General features: G+C 43.5%; 1 long non-coding RNA gene across 1 annotated transcript; it reads left to right on the top strand.

Annotated features, from left to right (window-relative positions):
- Positions 1 to 1,461: 1,461 nt before the first annotated feature.
- Positions 1,462 to 10,710, top strand: LOC128113592 (uncharacterized). Its single transcript, XR_008219551.1, has 3 exons — positions 1,462 to 1,808; positions 7,537 to 7,672; positions 8,003 to 10,710. It is a non-coding gene; the product is annotated as an uncharacterized LOC128113592 (long non-coding RNA).
- Positions 10,711 to 15,202: the final 4,492 nt, after the last annotated feature.

Raw genomic sequence — 15,202 nt, 5'->3', positions numbered from 1 at the left:
GATTACAGGTGTGCAGCACCAATACCCATGCTTATGTGGTGCTGGGGGAAAAAAAGCAGGATTCACACATCAGACAAGCACTCTACCAAACGAGCTACATGCCCAGCACTTCATTATAGATGTTCTATGAGTCAATGCAGTAAGTACATATATCCGCTACACCAGTGACAGGCAGCTTCATACTTGCAACCCTGTGAATGAGAAGCTATAATCCCTGCTTTGGATTATAGTGGAGAAAGTGAAGGTGCTGGGAAGGGAAGGGGAGGGGAGGGGAAAAGGGAAGAGAAGGGAGGGAAGGGGAGGGGAGGGGAAAGGAGGAAAGGGAAGGGAGGGGAGGGGAGGGGAAGGGGAGAAGGGAAGGGAAGGGAAGGAAAGAGGAGGGGAGGGGAGGGAAGGGAAGGGAGGGGAGGGGAGGGGAAGGGGAGAAGGGAAGAGAAGAGAAGGGCAGGGAAGGGAGGGGAGGGGAGGGGAGGGAAGGGGGAAGGGGAAGGGGAAGGGGGAGGGGAGAAAGGAGGGGAGAGGAGAAAGGAAGAGAAAGGAAGGGAAAGGAAGGGAAGGGGAGAAGGGAAGGGAAGAGAAGACAAGGGAAGGGAAGGGAGGGGAGGGGAAGGGAGAAGGGAAGGGATGGGAGGGGAGGGGAGGGGGAGGGATGGGAAGGGGAGGGAAGGAGGAAGGAGGGGAGGGGAGAAGGGAAGGGAGGGGAGGGGAGGAAGGGGAAGGGAGGGGAGGAGAGGGGAACTTAGCCAGGATCACATAGTTGGAAGCATTAGAAGAATCTGAACCCAGTTCCACCTCCAGAGCTTTACAAAGGGCCCATATTTCTGCTTTCTCAGGCTTTTCAACCTTACAGTAACTAAACCAATAATTTTTCAAGTACAGTCCCCATACCAGAAACATCATTAACCCCAGGAAACTTGTTAAACACTGCAGGCCCCACTCCAAACATAACAGATAAGGAGCTCTGGGGTGGGCCCTGCCCTAGCTCAGCAAGTCCTCCCGACTATTCTGGTAAAATGCAAGCTTCACTGAAGTCAGGTATGAACGTAGATTATTGAAGTTTGTGGGGGGGGGGTGAGCTGTAACCCCCTTCTTAACATCGGTTCCATGAATCATTCTTCTCAGTTAGAAACGTGCATGTCATTTTATTGCAACCCTAGAGAGACTTGAACAAACAAATGTTATTGGTGAATGCTTGGCAGGTGTATAACACTAGGAATAGAAATGAGGTAATCTATGCAAAAAAAAAAAAAAAAATCCTCAAACACAGAATCTTGGAAGGTTGCCTGTGGAGTCTGAAAGCCATGTGATGAGCTTTAAAGGCACAGAAAGGTTATCTAACTTGGTTACTCCTAATCAGTTCCATTAGCCTGTGCCCCCTCCCTGTGTAAGATCGGCAGAGAGCTGTTAAAAGTTCCCGTAGGGTTCAGCTGCCCACAATCCGAACGGGGAGCTCACCTTTCTTCTTCGTTCTGTGCTCTTTCTTTCTTAATCCCAGATAAGACAGAAAGGGCAGCTTTGGCCTGAGAAGTGCTAGCCAGCCCCAGCCTTCCCACACGTGTTCACAGGACCGCACCAGGTCAGCTTCAGGTACACTGCGCGCCTGTGCCAATGACTCATCGCCCGGAACAGACCATTTTCAGGGAAGCATGTTCTACGCAGTTGGCCTGTGCCTTTGGTGTCTTTGGAGCTTCGCTCAATATTAGCCAGGGTATGCCCTGAAGAGTGGAAAAACTGAAGTCTGTGAACATCCTTCTGTCTTGAGAATACTGTTCTGAGAAGTAGAGGAGAAACTTCCTCCCTGGGGCCAGGTCAGTGACCTTGACTTTCTCAGACAAGGGCAAGTGGTTGGGGCCTAGAGAGAGGGAGGCACTCTATAGCAGAAGTTCTCAACCTTCTTAATGCTGTGACCCTTTAATATAATTCCTCACGTTGTCATGACCGCCAACTATAAAATTATTTTCGTTGCTACTTCATAACTGTAATTTTGTTACTGTTATGAATGGCATATAAATATCTGATATGCGGGATATCTGACATGCGACCCCTGCGGAGGGGTCACGACCCACAGGTTGAGAACCTCTCTGGGAAACAGTCTGCACTCTATAGCTACAATGCTAATAATGCCATTTCAGCTCAGGAACTTACAAACTTCCTGCTAAGTAGGCACTTGCTGGGTGACTCTGGGCCATCTGCACTCTTCCAGCCTCGGTTTACTGAAAGGGGAGGGCAGGAAGGACACCACAGAGGGTGAAGAGAAGTAATAATAGCTCAGCTCCACCTCGCCAGACTGTCCCTGAAGACACTGTCAAGCTCTTCCTCTCTGAGGTGATAATAAGAAGTTCACGGTTGGGAGAGAGCTTACCCACTTACATAAATAGGAGTTCACCAACAGGGTTAAATTTGCTCTTAACATGTTTTATAAGCATAACCCAGGGAATACACCCTGACGTAACCTGGGATATGCATATGACTTCTAATACTACAACACAGGGGAAGGCCAGAACCATAATGCCCTGGTCTAGATCAAACCACAGCCTGCCCCTAAAACCTTAGGAGAATGCCACGCTCTCTTCCTCCCCACAACTACATGTACATCAGTACCCCCAAAAGACAGACTCACACAGTAATGAGCTAATCCCTCGATCTTCAGTGGCATAGTCCTCAGACCATGGTCCATGCCTGGGTTTTAAGTTGAAAATTTTCCCAGAAACATTATTTTTCCCAAAAGGAGAGAGCCCTCTACTGGTGAGTTGACACTCTGCTGGGAAAGGGCTTCTTTCTGGATTGTGTCTGCCAGCTACTCCTTCCTTAGTGGCTGTTTTCTAGTCCCACGCCACCATGGTGGAAGCAAACGACAATGTAATTCGATAGAGATTGATAATACAAAGCGCAAATTCCACACGACACTCCAGCTGGCTGTCGTTTACTTCCAGAAACAAGGAAGGGAGGGAGAGAGGGTTCAAGAAACTTCCTCCTGCTCTTGCACTCTGTGGACCGTGTTACAGCAATGTTGCATGCAGAGGGTTTCATCCAGTATTTGAGACTTAAAAGCATCACACAAACGGTTTAGGTGAGATTTCAAACAGCCTAAATAAATGTCAAGAGAAAAAGAGCAACTGAGTTATGGTATACCCAAAGAGTGGAATATTATACAACTTTTTAAAAATGAAAAAAGAGTTCTTTATATGGACAGATCTATGTATCTTTAAGTTCAAAAAAGTCTTTGAAAAGAAAGAAAACTATGTATATCATATATGTATATATATATATATATATATATATATATGAGTTATCATTTTTATAAACCTTCCCAAAGCCATCCTGTAATACAGGAACTACTCCTGTTATCCACAGTCCAGAGACAAGGAAACTAAGAGACAAAAAGGTTAAATTACTCACCCCAGTTTTGACCAATAAGAACGTAAGCTTGCACTGACCTGTGATCCCGGAAGCCATCCCAGAGGTTTGTCCATCACAATAAAGCTAGAACTAGAGATTGTTAGAAATATAGAATCCAGGAATTGCACCTTGTTAAGTTTAGGAAAACCCTTACTAGTGGTTTCAAACATTTCCACTGATTAGATAAACACACCCTTTGCACACGCACATGTGTGTGCATGCTTACATACATACACACACACACACACATACACAATCACATAGAGCATTCTCTGGCTCCAATGCCAGAGTGTCGGTCCTGATATACACTCTAGCTATGGATTACTTGGTCTCTCTCAGACCTATTCTCACTACTTTCTAAACTAAACTGTGGAGCACCATATTTCTATCACATGCAACATAACTTGCTTCATATTGACCAATTCAATCTTTTACTTGGGGCCAGTGGCAAGAAGATTTTTCTCTTCCATGGAACCTTAAGGAAACACTGTTTTCTGTTCTACCTGTTCCCAGTTTCTCAGCATATTAAGTTGATAGTCTCATGATAATTGATTTTTGGGAAAAGGTGTACCCTTTCATCTACTCAGAGAACCACACAACCTCTTAGGATAAGCTAAGCACATATCCTCACTGGCCCTTGAGGGCACGGAGCCACTGTGAATCCAACATTTTGTTCCGCCAGTAAATCATTTAGTGTGCCCAGAGCAGTGACCTGCAAATATTCTAGATACAAAATATTTTCAGAGAAGAATGAGGAATGGCATTTTACATGTACTCTTTTAATTCCCTCTTGGATGTGCTCCCAGGTTAGAAGAGAACAGCCCTTGAACTTCTCGTTGCTATAATGTTTCAAACCCTGGAGGCCGAAGACATTTTCCATCTATGTGGTGCATTGTTCTACTGTCTGGTGCCTATAAATGGGTATTAAAGTACAGGCTCCTTCTGAAGTTATTCCATATATAAAAATTAATTACGGGGCCAGCAAGATGGCTCCGTGGGTAAGAGTTCTAGGTACACAAGCCTGATCCCAAGCATACACGTTGAAAAAGCCAAGATACCATGATGTGTCTATGTAATTCCTGCACTCCTCTGGTGAGATGGAAGGCAGAGTCAGAAGAACTACCCGGAATCTCAGAGACCAGCTGCCTGGGGTGCCAAGTGTGGCAGAAACAAAATTCAAGTGTGCACATCTGGGGAAACTGAGTCATGGAAGGCTACCATTGTTAACAGGGTGACATAAAAATCACTGGAATGTATGAAAGTGCTGTCTTGTTTTTAAAAATTTTAGATTTTTATTTATTTTTCCTCTATGTACATGAGTGTTGGCCTGAACGTATGTCTGTGCATCATGTGTGTGACTGGTGCCCACGGAGGCCAGAAGAGAAGTTTGGATCTCCTGAGGCTGGAGTTATACACACCTGTGAGCTGGAGAGATGATTCCACAAAAAAACAGGTGTGGTGATGCACATTTGTGATCTCAGCACTCAGGAGGTAGAAGTAGGAGTATCAGAAGTTCAAAGCCATCCTCAGCTACATAGCAAATGCAAAGATTGTGTGGACTACATGAAACCTGTCTCAAAAAGAAAAGTGTTTTCAGAAGCTATTGAGTAACACAGAAAAGTATCTACCAGGTATATTTTGTCTTTATAGAAAAGAAAGGGGTAATATCATTTTTTTTTCTTTCTCCTGAAGATGTGGTTAAAAACTACAGAGAACATTCTTCCTTTTTTGGAAAATTAGCTCCTCTCTGTTAATCATTGGAGCCAATAAGTTCAACCCTGGAGGCTTCATTTCACTTTTCTGTGAAAGTAGGAAGAATACTGCTTTTCTCACAAAGCTCTCATAAAGGGTAAAATTATCCCAGGAAAAAATGGCTGCTAGGGTACCAGGCACGGTGGTGTACTCCTGTCGTCTTAGCACTTAAGAGATGAAGACAGAAGGATCTAGAGGTCAAAGCCAGACTGAGCTACCATAGCAAGATCTTGTCTCAGAAAACGGAAGAGTTGAGCGTGTAGCTCGGTTGTCTAATGCCTGCCTAGCATGCGCAAGGCTCTGGGTTCTGTCCTCAGCACTGCAAAAATAATAAAATAAGAAAGATGGAGAACAAAAGAAATGACTTGTAAGAATGCTGAAGCAGGAAGATCAGCTGAGCTCAAGAGATTGAGATTCTTGTACAGTATACAAGAGGAGGAGGGGGGAGAAGGGGAGAGAGGAGGAGGGGGAGGAGGGGATGAGGAGAGAGGGGAGGAGAAAGGGGAGGAGAGGAGAAGGGAGAAGAGGAAGGAGGAGGAGGAAGAGGAGGAGAAGAGGAAGAAGAGGAGGAGAAAGAAGAAAGGGGTGACTGGTAAATGAGAAACAATTGCTATAAATCACACAAGAGGATTGTGTGACCTCTGTGCAATTTTCATAACAAAGACTTCGGAGAAACCGATGCTCTGTAAACTACTATTGGGTATTTTAGTGGAATTTGTATTTTAAAACTCTACTAATTCCGTTTTCCTTTTTAAAAACCCAAATCTGGGACTGGAGAGACAGTTCAATCAGTAAAGTACCTGGTGCATGCCATGAGAGTCTGAGTCAATGCCTAAGTGCCCATGTTAAAAAGCCAGAAGACACTATGATGTGTACCTGTTATCACAGCGCTGAGGAGACAGACAGGAAAATCCTGTCTTGTTGGCCAGTCTAGCCAAATTGGCAATCACTAGGTTCAGAGAAAGACCCTGTCTCAAAAAACCTGATGCTGATCTCTGATCCACACACATCATAAACTCCTACACACACACACACACACACACACACACACACACACACACACACACACACACAGCTTATCTCTCTTATCTCTATCCAAGGAATTATGAGATTATTTCCTGTGAATAATTCAAGGAAAAAGAAACCCATCTACTTCAATAACCTAAATAATTTTGCTTTCCATAACCCTGGGGTAAGGGTTATGGAAAGGAAGCTAGACTTGAAATCATAAGCTCAGGGTTCCTTTGCTTTGCTATCCACACAGCTGACCTCTAGGGACTAGCCATTACCAGAAAGCCCCAGGGATGGCAGGGCAGACCCACCTCCAGGTCCAGCTACAGATTAGCTAAGTTCCTGAGCCAGTGGGGCACCTGCAGGACCTCATGGCACACCAAGCAACCACAGCACAGGCAGTGCAGGCTACCACCAGCCAGCTCCATGCCACCACACTTCAACTTGGGGCCTGTGCTGCACAAATTCCCCAGGCAAACTTTCATCTCCCCACCCCTTAACCATCTTCCAGAACATTCTCTCTAGACAAAGAGCTTTGGAGGAGAGTCACTCTTGAAAGCAGTTCTGTCTTTGTTAGGGTTTCTATGGCTGTGAAGAGACACCATGACCACGGCAGCTCTTACAAAAGAAATCATTAAATTAGGTGGCTTACAGTTCAGAGGTTCAGTCCCTCATCATCAAGGTAGGACATGGCATCGTGCAGGCAGACATGGTGCTGGAGAGGTAGCTGAGAATTCTAGAACTTGTGTGGGCAGAATAGCAAGTGGTCTGTCTTGCTGGGCGTGGCTGGAGCATATATATAATACCTCAAAGCTCACCTCCAGAGTGACACACTTCCTCCAACAAGGCCACACCTACCCTAACAAGGCCACACCTACCCCAACAAGGCCACACCTCCTAATAATGCCACGCCCTTCAAGGGCCATTTTCTTTCCAATCACCACATAATTCCCTTGATTCTACATACTTACACTAGGTGTTCAGCCCCTACTCTGAGCCCAGTGCCACATTCCTGCACTTTGCTTTAAACTTCCTTAAACTTTACAATTTATGCAATTCCCTCTGGGAAGGGACCAACACCCCATATTTCACCACATGTTGAGTGGTTTCAACTCTCCAATCAGAGAAAAGGCAACTACTTCAACTACCCGGAATCCTTTAGCCACCCAGAATCCTTGGGGGCAAGCCCAGCGTTCTAGATAGCCACAGACTCTCCTCCTGTTGGCCTTGAAACTTCCATGACATCCACAGCTCTAACGGAAATCCATCTCCATTAGAGTCCGTGCCCGCTGCTTTCTCAAAGAGATTTTGCTGAACTGAACTTCATGATGACTCATGCAGAGCGAGGCTTTCATGTCTTATTTTCTTCCCTAGCTGACTGGCTGCCTCAGCTTTTCAAATTTTTGCCTCCTACTTCAACCCTGCTCCTCCAGAAGATAAGGAAGGTCACAAGAGTTCGTGATGAAAAATTACAAAGTCCATCGAGGGTTGGTGCAAAGGGCAGGGAAAGGTAATCCACACATAAGAAGGACATAATGGATTACGAAGGCGTTCAGGGCCGGGGCGTGGCTCAGTGGCAGAGTGATTGCCTAGCTTGCACATGAGAGGCCCTGGGTCCGTCCGAAATACTGGGAAAGAAAAGTTAATGAAGCCATTTGGTTACTTTGGCCCTTTTTTTTTCCCCCCAGCATTTTTTGGTTTTGATTTTTGTTTATAGAAGAAAGAGTTTGTGCTGGCTTAGAGTTCCGGGGAAGAGTCCAGATCGGGGGTGGGGTGGGAAGGCATGGCAACACTAGGAGATGGTGACAGGAAGCTAAGAGCTCACATCTTTTTTCCGCAGGCAGGAAGCAGAAACGGCAAACTGGGAGTGGAGGGAGACCCCGTAAGCTCTCAGAGCCCTCCCCTGGTGGTTGGATACAGATCCTCCAGCTCCTAAAGATTTGGTAACTTCACCAAGCAGCGCCACCAAATGGAGAACCAAGTATTCAAAGGCCTGAGCCTATGAGGGACGCTTCTTTGTTTCGGGATCATGGTGGATGAAGGGGAAAGAACCGTTGCTATGAAACACAGTTCCAGGTTTCCAGGGCCTCACAAAGCCGCCTTTTAGAAGTACTAAACCGTTTCCCTTGGCATCTTCAGAGCTATTTTATTCTCCATCTTACAAGAATGCCTTATACTCATGCTAACACTCTGTTCACTTGACAGGATCTGCTCGAGTCTTGTGCCATGCCTGGAGTTCCCAGGGGCGTGGTCTCCACATCCCTTCCCTTTCTGTTCCCTGCAAAGAGACCATCAGAGAGCCTCTAGAACTCTGATGTGAGACTTCTCCCCCACCAACAAAACTGTGAACAGTATGTCCTTGGAAATAGTGTCTAAAATAGTAGAGCATTAGACAGAATCAAAACACTAAAAATAAATGATGGATAAAATAAAATATGACATAGATCCATAGTCATTGAGCCAGGAATACCCCCCTCCTATTAATAACTGAGGAAAATATTTGTTGCAGATAAATGATTGGCGCATACTCACTACTATAGATGGGAATTATTTATTAAACAGTTGCATTTTTGAGCTAGGACATACATCAGATATGTGTCACAGCTATGAGTAACTTCCTTTCACTTATATTTGTCTGCATTTTTTAATGTTTTCTAAGTGATTATGAACAGCAGGAGAAGTCAACCCCCAAAAAAATGTGTAATAATTGTCTCTGATGAAAAGAAACAATCCCATTGTTTTTCCAGTCCTTGCAAACCTTGTTAAAGCTCAAAGTTCTCTTCTTAAAAACAAGTGCATTAAATCTAAGAGTCAGAGGCGCCAGCGATCTACATTAGGAAGACGTCAGGGTTCAGAACGACTTAGAGAAGAGATGACGCAGGGGAGATGTGCTCACAGAGACAATGTACCACAAAAAATACCGGAGACGCTCCAGTGCAGCGGTGGGCAGGAACGAGACAAGGTGAAGAAAAGAATAATGAAGGTAAGTTGGAAGTTTATGTAACAAGTGTTGATCTGCCTCTGCCTCCTCCCTCCCCACCCTCAGAACTCCATTAGCCAGAAAGTACTTGAGGCACCCTAGACTTGAGATTCACTCTCCGGGGAAATCAAAGGGAGGAGAGTCTACAGACTTGAGGACGCAAAGCTCACTCGGTACAGCTCAGGGCTCAAAGCACACACAGGAAATGGTTCAACTGCAAATCTTTCTCAACTCCTTCAAACCCCTACAAGAGAGTCAGGAAATAGCTAGAAGACACTTCTCTTGACGTTCCACTGAAAAGAACCCCTTTTTCTTCCTCCCTTCCTTCCTTTCTGTGAAGATGTTTTTTATTGAAAAAATCACAATAGTTATAACTTGCCAACTTAAATAATAATCATCTCCCACATATATTCTTTTCTTAATTTTTATTTGTTCTTTGAAATTTTCATACATGTATACAATATATCTTGATCATATCCACCCCTCATTACCCAACTTTAATTCCACCCTCCAGGACCCCAGGTTGCATTTCCCTCCCAACTTCATGTCCTGCTTACATAATTTTTTTGCTTATTTTTTTAATCCACTGAGTCTAATTAGTGCTGTCAATATGGCGCATGGGTGTAGGTTCATCTACTGGGACACAAGGAGATTACCAATGGTCACAAGGCAGACAAATGGATGGATCTAGAAAAAATCATCCTGAGTGAGGTAACCCAGACTCAGAAAGACAAACATGGTATGTACTCACTCATAGGAGGATACTAGATGTAGAACAAGGATGACTGGACTGCTACTCACATCACCAGGGAGGCTACCTGGAAAACAGAACCCCAAGAAAGACACAGGGATTGCCCAATGGCAGAGAAATGGAATGAGATCTACATGAATAGCCTGGACATGAGCGGGGGTAATGAAGGGCGAGGGTCGAGGGAAAGAGAGCTTGGGGGAGTGGGAGATCCCAGCTGGATCAACAACAGAGAGGGAGAACAAGGAATAGGAGACCATGGTAAATGAAGACCACATGAGAATAGGAAGAAGCAAAGTGCTAGAGAGGCCCACAGAAATCCACAAAGATACCCCCACAACAGAGTGCTGGCAATGGTTGAGATACACCCCGAACTGACCTACTCTGGTGATAGGATGGCCAAACACCCTAATTGTGCTAGAAACCCCATCCAACTACTGAGCTATCTGGATGCACAGATCCATGGCTAGGCCCTGGGTGGATCTCTGGGAGTCCAATTAGCGAGAATGAGGAGGGTTTATATGAGCGAGAATTGTTGAGACCAAGGTTGGATAAAGCACAGGGACAAATAGCCAAACAAATGGAAACACATGAACTATGAACCAATGGCTGAGGGGTCCCCAACTGGATCAGGCCCTCTGAATGGGTGAGACAGTTGATTGGCTTGATCTGTTTGGGAGGCATCCAGGCAGTGGGACCGGGTCCTGTGCTCATTGCATGAGTTGGCTGTTTGAAACCTGGGGCCTATGCAGGATCACTTGGCTTGGCCTGGGAGGAGGGGACTGGACCTACCTGGACTGAGTCTACCAAGTTGATCTCAGTCCGCAGGGGAGGCTTTGCCCTGGAGGAGGTGGGAATGGGGGTTGGGCTGGGGGGAAGGTGGGGGGGGGGCGGAGGGGGGAGAACAAGGGAATCCATGGCTGATATGTAGAACTGAATTGTATTGCAAAATAAAAATAAAAATTTTAAAAAAAAGAAAGAAAATTCTCATTGGGCGGTGGTGGCATGTTCCTTTAATCCCAGCACTTGGGAGGCAGAGCCAGGCAGGTCTCTGTGAATTTGAGGCCAGCCTGGTCTACAGATCGAGTTCCAGGATAGGCTCCAAAGCCACACAGAGAAACCCTGTCTCAAAAAAAAAAAAAAAGAAAGAAAGAAAGAAAAAAGAAAAGAAAGAAAAAGAAAAAAGAAAATTCTCTGCCAGGCAGTGGTGGCTCATACCTTTAATCCAAACACTCAGGAGACAGGGGCAGGTGGATCTCTGAGTTTAAGGCCTGCCTGGTCTTCAGAGTGAGTTCCAGGACAGCTGGAGCTATACAGAGAAACCCTGTCTCAAAAGGAAGGAAGGAAGGAAGGAAGGAAGGAAGGAAGGAAGGAAGGAAGGAAAGAGGAAGGAAGGAAGAAAAAGAAAATAGTAATTCTCCCTTTCCCCAGCAGTCATCTACTTCTAATAGCTCCTCAGCTAGAGATGGGACCTCCAAAGCCCTTGCCCCCTTCATGCTGGAATTTTTTATTGTCTTGGTCTTGGGCAGGTCTTGTATAGATAACCATAACTGCTGTGAGTTCGTGTGTACAATGGTCAGAAAGAAGGCCTCTTATTAAGCTATGGGGATCCCCCCATCAAGCAGGTCTCCTGGCACAGTGATCCAAAGGCAAACCCTATCACTCAACCAGCCTTACCCAAGTCTGCCTGGCTTCTAACTAGCTTTTCAGGCCCTGGGTGGGCACAGCCCAGAGCAAAAGTCCACCAACAAACCACCATGTGTTCTAAGTGGGGGCAGTCTCGTGCAAATAAACATAAAGGAAGCTAGGAGAAAGTAGACATGAGGAGAGGAGCTTGGAAAAGGGAGATCTAGATGACATCCAAAGCCTGCTCCTGTTTTTAAAGCCCCACAAGCTATTGTAAAAGCCTGGCCCCAGCTTCCACAATAAAGCCTTCATTTTGAAAGTAAGAAAATGTCTTAACCCGACAGTCATGAGATTTATTATGGGGTCTGGATCAATCTCAAAAAGGAATAAGATATGAAGTAACCAAGAAATATGCAGCTGTATCTTAGTAGCTGTCCCCTGGTGGTCAGAATGCCACTTTGTAGTTAAGCATCCTTGAGGCTTCTGATAAATTTTTCCCACTACATCAAAAACTAAGGTATGAGGACATCTTTACACACGTATGGACTAACAAAAGGCCTGGATCCTCCAAAACTTCAGCCTCAGTACTTCTTGTTTTGATCCCCTTCCCTTTTCTAGAGGATCATGGAAAAAAAAAAATAACCTACAAGGGAGACCCCACCACAATTTAGGAGGGGGAAAAGGTCATCTTGCGCCATGAACATGCCACCCACCTCATAAATATTCATTACAAATGTTGACACCTACAACAAAAGCCTACTATTCTCTTTGGAATATTTGCTTTGTTTTACTTTATTAAATAAACTTTACTTTATTAAATAAAATTCCTACCACACACACCCCAAGAATAGCACACAAATCTATCTTAAAATTTATCTTAGGTAGTACAGCTTTACTGTCCAGATCTCTCTAAGGACCGTGGAGTGAGACAGAGGCATCTTTAAGCCTCCTCTGGGATGAAGTACCTCAAAACAGCATGGAGAACCCTCTGAGCAGAAGCCAGAGCCTCCCCACTCTGCGGTACCACAGCCATCCCATCCATCCCATGCAGCTCATGACCAGAGTTAACGCCAGTGACAAGAGGGAGAAGAAGCTGCATCAGATGTCAGGAAGACTTTCTGTTTGTCATCTTTGACTGACTTTTGTTCATGACTTCAAAAGAAGTCATCCCAGGTACCAAAAAGAAATAATTTTTACATTTTTTTCCTCATCTTTGTCTCATTTAGTGAAATGTATCTTTTTTTTCAAATAAGGCCAACATTCCCTTTCTCACTGATTCAGACCTTTCTTGTGCTTGTATCTGGTTGTTTGAAACCAACCAGGTAATTTTAAATTTTATTTTCTCAGGGATTTTGAAACATGAATCCCTAGCAATTTGCTCAACAGTAAGAACTAATAAACTTTAGAACAGAGAGAAAATTTAGGAGCCTGTCTCAGTTGAGTTTTATCAACACACAGCCACACCAGTCTATGCAAGGACTGCCCATGGCTGGCCTCTGTTTTGAGTAGTTGGATTAAAGAGTTAAGATAGACCTGCTGAACCAAAAGGCAAAACTAAATTTGCCAGCCCTTGCTCTAAAAATATTTAAAATGTTTCTGAAATACGTTTTTGTTATTGCATCTGTTTTTCTAATTCCCTTATCTAAGTTTCTGCATAGTCTTCACTATTTTGCAAAGAGACTGTCTTCATATTTTATTGAGCAAGTTTTCCTAGAGACATTTGGGGGATTGTGCAGATACATTCCCAAATAGTTGTTTGAATTAGTACTGACTGATAGAAACATAACATAAAAATTTAAATATGTAACCTTAAATTCTCCAGTCTTGCATTAATAAAAGTGAAATAAGCAGGTAAAAGGTAATCTTTTGGTTTTCTGTGCCTCACTCATAATATGCACTGGCCACCTGGGATCACCAGGCCTCAGAGAGCATCTTAATGGAAAAGGAAACACCTGAAATAAATCGAAAGCATTCTGAAGAAATCAAGACAATACTTTTAAATGCTCATTAATAACTTCAAACAGACTCCATAAAGCCACTGTATGACATTGGACATGTCAGTAACTAACAAAAATATATAGAGAACTTCAGAACTAAGCACCAAAGCCACTTACTACCCAATCAATAGATGGACTGATGAACTGAACAGACAACTCTTGAAGGAAGAAGTACAAATGGCCAATAAATACTTGAAAAAGTGTTCAGCAGCCTTAGCCACAAAGCAAATGCAAGTTAAAACTGCTTTGAGGTTCCCTCTCATCCTCATCAGAATGACTGTCATCAAGGAAACAAATGACAACAAATGCTAGTAAGGATGTGGGGAGACAGGAACCCTCACTCACTGCTAGCATGGATAAAGGCTGGTGCTGTCACTACAGAAGTCAATACGGAGGATGCTTCCTCAAATAAAGTGGAAATGGAATGCTCATCTATTCCTGGGTAGACACCATGAACACCTGCACACCCGCGGTTATTGCTGCACGATTCACAATAGCTAAGAAATGAAATCAGCCTCACTGGCTATCAACAGATGAATAAAGAACGTGTGGTGCGTGCATATGATGGAATTTTTCAGCCATGTACAAGAGTGAAGTTTGTAGGAAAATAGAACGGGAGATCACTGTGTTAAGCAAAATAAGCTAGACTCAGAAAGACAAACATTGCATGTTTTATCTTCTGTGTGGATTCTAGCTCTGTGTGTGTGTGTGTGGAATGCATGTGACATAAAACCAGAAGAAAACATTATTTGGGAGAGGACAAAGAAATGGCTTAATGGTGCAACTCAAATATATGGAAAAATAAGAATGAACCAAACACTATTGATGGCAAGAAATAAAAAAGCAGAGCAGAAATTAATGAAGTAGAAACAAAGATAACAATACAAAGAACTAATGAATATTAGAGCTGGTTCTTTGAGAACCATATTGACAGACCCTTGGCACAATTCACCAAAAGAAAGAGAGGACTTAAATTAACAGAATCAGAAATGAACAGGGAAATATTACAATAAACACCAAAGAAATTCAGAATATTATAAGAGAATATTTTTTTTTTGGTGTTTTTGAGACAGGGTCTCTCTATATAGCCCTGGCTATCCTGGAACTCACTATGTAGACCAGACTGGTCTTGAACTTCGAGATCTGCCTGCCTCTGCCTCCCAAGTGTTGGGAATAAAGATATGAACCATCACAGCCAGCTATAAGAGAATATTAAAAAAAAAAAAACCAATACTCAATGAAGCTGGAAAACATTAAAAGGAATGGATGAATTTCTAAATTCAATCAAACCACCAAAATTAAACCAAGAAGTCAACAATCTAAATAGGCCCATAACAAATGAACAGATTGAAATAATAATAAAAATCTTCTAGATTTAAAAAAAAAAAAGTCCAGGGCCAGATGGATTCACAGCAGAATTCTACCAGACATTCAAAGAAGATCTACATTTAATCCTTCTTAAACTATTTTTTTTAAAAATAGAACAAAAGGAACACTCCCAAACTACATTAATGAAGCCAATATCACTCTAATACCAGAACCAGGTAAACATACAACAACAAAAAAAGAAAAGAAAAAAAACTACAGGACAACATCCCTGATGAACATAGATTCAAAATGTTCAATAAAATATTTGTAAACAGAATACAGAAATACATTTAAAAAATCTACCATGAACAATTTGACTTT

This window comes from Peromyscus californicus, unplaced genomic scaffold (assembly GCF_007827085.1).
Source record: "Peromyscus californicus insignis strain IS unplaced genomic scaffold, ASM782708v3 Scaffold_18__1_contigs__length_77618521, whole genome shotgun sequence".
NCBI classification, from domain to species: Eukaryota; Metazoa; Chordata; class Mammalia; order Rodentia; family Cricetidae; genus Peromyscus; species Peromyscus californicus.
The sequence above is the reverse complement of the archived record's forward strand: the minus strand, read 5'-3'. Positions and strand labels throughout refer to the sequence as shown.